The sequence below is a fragment of the Arachis ipaensis genome, chromosome B09 (genome assembly GCF_000816755.2).
Source record: "Arachis ipaensis cultivar K30076 chromosome B09, Araip1.1, whole genome shotgun sequence".
Lineage (NCBI taxonomy): Eukaryota > Viridiplantae > Streptophyta > Magnoliopsida > Fabales > Fabaceae > Arachis > Arachis ipaensis.
Window position 1 is genome coordinate 125096337 of NC_029793.2, and position 5632 is coordinate 125101968.

The following is a 5632-nucleotide window of genomic DNA, read 5'->3' on the forward strand; positions in this document are numbered from 1 at the left end:
TTTTCCTATGTACATGAAAACAGACTCTACAGTGAGATCAAACAATTTCAATTAAGTAAGATGCTAAACTAAAATAAACTTGTTGCATTATATTTTACAAGTTAAATATCTTTTCTTAACATATTAAATCACAACCATGTCAATGCTGTCAAAAATATCTAGTTGGCATACATTCTAGTATGATGTGCTATTGCAATGTTTTAAGTATAAATTTTAGGCATCAAGTTAATAAATATCTAACCTTTTAGGCTTTTACAAGTTGCTGGTCGTAAGATTAGTTCAAGAGAATATGGTAAGAACTTTTTCAAAAACTAATTATAAAATTAAATTTTATTTTATTTTTCAAGAATCATTGCATAATCAACTCATTAATATTCTAATTAGTACTTACCATCTTTTAATTTTGTGTAATTGTTTCTTTAGGATCTTCATGGTTATATAAGATTATGTGGAGATCTTTAGCAGTCAGTTCCATATGACTATGGTTGCTTGATCCTTTTGATGCTTATTAAGAATTGAATTTGTTAAGTACCTATGTGCTTGTATCCATTGATGCTAGTGATACTTATTTAATGGATGAGTTGATAGGTAGTTAAGGTAGATATATTTCATTAGTATGACTAGAAAAATTATTTTGTTGAAGTACTAGACTAGTAACAAAAGGAATGCTTCATTATAGGTTAGAAAGATATGTATAAACTGTGCAATCAAAGGCCAACCTTACTTATTGGGTTGTTCCACTGGCAAGCTGAGGTCGATGCTAGATTAGTTAGTTGATCTTGGAGTTAAGGGAAATAAGTTAGACAGGGTTAATGCTAGAAGCCCACAGCTACTATTACAGAAGTCCAGAGATTTTCTATAGGTATTTTTTTTCTACAGTCATAGGTTATATGCATGCCATTGTTCTTTAGTTTCATATCTTACTGATTCAAAATGCTTCATTTTTTTCCAGTTAAGAAGCTTGTGTTCGTTGTTGTCTGCAGGTTGTTCTATTTTTGAAAATATGGGCTTGGATAGAGAAACTATTGGGAGAATTCTTTCTTGCTGTCCAGAAATTTTTGTTGCCAGCATTGATAAAATTCTTTAGAGGAAGATTGAATTCCTTTCTAAGGTTAGCGTTTCTGAAGCTTATCTTCCTGGGATAATAAAAAAATATCCGAAATTACTTGTAACCGACACTGATAAAACTATACTACATTTGGAATTTTTTGGTTCACTAAATATATAATTGTTTATTTTTTATGCTAAATATTCAATTAGTTTTCTTTAATAATTTGATTCAAATAATTAAGGTTATTTATTGACACTAACATAAAAAAATAGTTGGAACTAATTTCAATGCAACACGAGAAAACTGTTGTAAATAAATAATTATATAATTACAAAAAACCGTTGTCAAAAGTCACAAAAGGCAACGGTATTAAAACCGTTGTCAAAGGCAGCTACAAAATGACAATGGTATTAAAACCGTTGCAAAAAAAATAACACCAAAGGCAACGCTTTTAAACCATTGTCTTTGTGAATAACAAAACTACAACAGCTTAAAACCGTTGCTTATCCAGTTACGATTTTAAATCGTTACGTCATGAAAGAGAACGGTTCTAAACTGTTGCCTATCTAGTAACGATTCTAAACCGTTCTTTAAAAATTGTTGTAAAAACCATTGTCTATTTCAGTAACTATGGCAACGATTTTTTGGTTGCCATTGCCTTAGGTAAAAAACCGTTGCCTATGAGCATTGGTAACGGCTGTATATACCATAGGTCAAAAACCGTTGCCAAACCGTTGCCTAAAGTTTTAGGAACGGTTTTCTGATCTACGGTAACGGTTTTTGACCGTTGTAAAAATCCTTATTTGTTGTAGTATATGAATTATATTTCAAGGATTAGGATTGATAGCTTTGCTGGGTGATATAGATGAAACTCAAGCTTTGTTTCCCTTGTAAATTTGTCTAGCAAGGGTGGCTTCTAAACCGTTCTTTAATATTACTCATGCCAATTGGGTTCTTACTACATATATTTTATCAAATAAATGTTTCTGCTTCTTGATGTTTTAACTACAAAAACAAATAAGTATTCTACTTTATATCGCATTGGTCAGGTTTTCATCTTTCAAGAACCTTATGAAGTTAATGGTGATACTCAACAAAAAGCAAACTTTTTGCTCCCTAAGATTTATAGGCTAGCTTTGACAGCTAAATCTGGGTCACTTGTTCTCTTGTTTTTCACAACCGGTATGCATGTATTTGTGTAATCCTGTACACACACACACACACACACATGACACATGCAATATAATATAATATAATTCTTGCTAAATTCTTTTTTAATTGCAGTGGAGTACCCAAATTTCTCATCTGGGGTCAATGTAAGCCTGGTGCCTTTAGATCCGAATTCATCTGAATGTGAGATATGCTTCATTTGCTAATATATAAAATGTAAAATTTGGTTGCAAATGACCATATTGTTGTTACCTTGTTGTTTGTTGAACCATACTGGGATCATTTTGTCTAGATTCATGGGATCCATCAAAGACGACAAGTACTTGAGAGACATTGTCATTAGTTTCTTGAGTATGAATTGGTTGAGAACAAGTTGATAATTTTTCTTCTTATGAATATTGAAGTTGCAGAGGTTACATTGTGTAACTTGAAGTTACAGTGTTAAACTGTTTGTGTTATGCGAGATATGATGAAAATTCGGGGAGAATAGTGTCGTTTTCGAATAGAGGAGGTCAGGGATCATTTTGTCCCCCATTAGAGTTGTCAGGGACCATTTTGTCTTCCGTTAGAGTTAATGGAGAGAAGGACCTAAGTGACTTACGGAATTAATTGTTAGGGACCAATCGAATAATTAATTTTAGCTGGGGACTAAAGTGTCTGGTTCGAAATTCTTTGAGGACCAAAATGGGTAAATATTCATAACTAAATCTCTTATATGTTATTAGTTCAATACCATACAATCAATTCAGTGATAACAAAAACACATCATTTAATTAGAAATGACATAGGATTTTGTGGTAAATGACATAAGAAATTTTTAAAGGATTATAAGTCTAAAAACTTTACTCGCTCAACTAGCAAAATACATTTAAATATGTTTTAGAACCCAAAAATACATCAATTTATACTATCATTATTTATTATTGAGTCTTCGCAAATACGAACCAAAGTTTTAACCAGGAAAAACGGAGAGTATTTACTTTAAACCATTTAATCACAAAAATATATATATCCACGTAGCATTATATACATAGACTTATTTCAAAATTCTTAGAAAGAAATCCTACCCCTCTAAAAACTAAAAACAATAAACGATAAGGAAAAATAAATTCTAACAACTCAACTCGTGAATATAATCTTCTATGCTCTAAACTTCGCACCTGTAGCTGAAAGGGGTGGAAATAGGGGGTAAGAATTGGGGAGTTCTTAGTAGGATCGGGGTTAGAAGTTTAGTTCATTTTAGATATACTTGGTCAGCAATAACATTCAACAAAGGACAATCCAATTCAACAATTATGGAACACAGAATTCAGACAACCATTTAACACATCCACAATCACAGAAAACACACACAAACAAATGTGCGCAAACAAGTATGATGCATGTCTATCCCTAGTGCAGGTAATAAACACATCTGTCGATTTTGACCCGTTCCCTACGTAACTCAGCAACCTTTGTCTGAGTTTGGTTTCCAGTGCCATAACCTCTGTAAGCAACCTCGGTCTTACAGGTGAGGCTCTCTCTAGCCAATGTATGTATCGATAACCTCTGTAAACAACCTCTGTCTTACAGGTGCGACTATCCCTGGATTGGCCGATGTATCTCTGGAAAGCAAAACTTGGTGGACTCACCACCATATCTCTGCTCGTTTTCAGTAGGTAAACAATCATCTTTGCTTATCTCCTTTTCTTTTTGTTCTTTCTTTCTTTCTTTCTTTTCTACTCTCCTGTGGTAGAGGTTCTTTAGATTCTTTTAATATTTGCTCTCTGCTCTCCTGTGGCAGAGGTTCTTTAATATTTTTCTTTACTTTTCTTTTCTTTCTTCTTCTTTTCTTTCCTATTGACGAACGGAACTCTCGCGCGGTCTAAAATTTTCACAATTAAGTTCTCATTGCAAGTATCGCTTCTAAACCAACAAAGAATCCTTTCGTACAAAAGTTTTGGTTGTCACAAGTAACAAAACCCAATAAAATTTATAATCGAAGTATTTAAACCTCGGGTCGTCTCTCAAGGAATTACAAGGTAGTATGATTTATTATTGGTTATGGAAAAAGGTATATTTTTGGATTTTTTTGAAATAAGGAACAGGAAAATAAACTGGCAATAAAGTAAATTAATTATCATGAAAACCATTGCAAGGTATAAGAACTGGAAATCCCATCCTAGTTATCCTTATCAGGTGTGATGAGAATTGTTTATTGCTCCCACTTAGTTAACCCTTACTAAATAAAGGAAAGTCAAGTAAACTAATCAATTTGATTCCTCAAGTCCTAATCAACTCCTGTGGAAAGACTAGCTTTAGAGGGATCCAAATCAATCAGCAAATTCCAATTTTCAATCAACAGTTGAGTTTGATAACTCAAGTGTCACCAATTACTCAACCAAAGCAAAGGGGGGAAATCTAAATTAAATTAAAAGCATCAATAACATGAATTTAAAGAAAGTAATCTTAAATCTGAAATACCTCAAATTGTATTAAATAGAAAATCAAATTAAACATAGAAATCCATAAACCAATTTGGCAACATAAGTAATTAACAAGAGAAATAGATAAAGTAGGATACTAAGACAATTAAAAGTAGAAAAGAAACTAAATTAAGGAACATTGAACCTAGAATTGATAAAATGAAGAAATCCTAATCCTAAAACCTAAGAGAGAGGAGAGAGCCTCTCTCTCTACAAAACTACATCTAAAACCTAAAATTATGAATAATGAGAAGTTGTATGATTGGATGAATCGATTCCCCAACTTTATAACCTCTAATCTATGTTTTTTGGGCCAAAAACTGGATCAAAAATAGCCCATAAATCGCCTCCAGTGATTTCTGATACGTCCAGCACGCGGCAAAGTCACGCGTACGCGTCGTCCACACGTACACGTGGATTGAATTTTCTCCAGGTCACGCGTACGCGTGATCCACGCGTGAACATCGCCTATATTTGGAAAAGCTATGGCAAATTATATATTGTTGTGAAGTCCCAGATGTTAGCTTTCCAATGAAACTAGAACCGCCTCATTTGGACCTCTGCAGCTCAAGTTATGATCGATTTAGTATCAAGAGGTCAGGGCTGACAGCATTAGCAATTCCTTCAATTTCTTGTATTCCTTCCACTTTTGCATGCTTCCTTTCCATCCTCTAAGCCATTCCTGCCTTGTAATCCCTGAAATCACTTAACTCACATATCACCGCATCAAATGGTAATAAGAGAGGATTAATATTAGCAAATATAAGGCCAAAGAAGCATGTTTTCAATCATAGCACAAAATCAGGAAGGAAAACGTAAAATATGCGAATTGTATGAATAAGTGTGAGAATAATGGATAAAATCCACTAGATTAAGCACAGGATAAACTCTAAAAATGGGGTTTATCACCTATCATTCCATAATATGAATTATCTTCGCATTATTC

General features: G+C 33.2%; 1 protein-coding gene across 1 annotated transcript in view; it reads left to right on the forward strand.

The window, feature by feature from the left end:
- The window catches only part of LOC107618826 (polycomb group protein EMBRYONIC FLOWER 2-like), a 34249-nt gene continuing 30954 nt past the window's right edge, over positions 2338 to 5632 (forward strand). The window contains exon 1 of the mRNA XM_021112782.1: positions 2338 to 2404. The gene's annotated coding sequence lies outside the window, so the exon portion shown is untranslated. The remainder of the gene's footprint in view (positions 2405 to 5632) is intronic.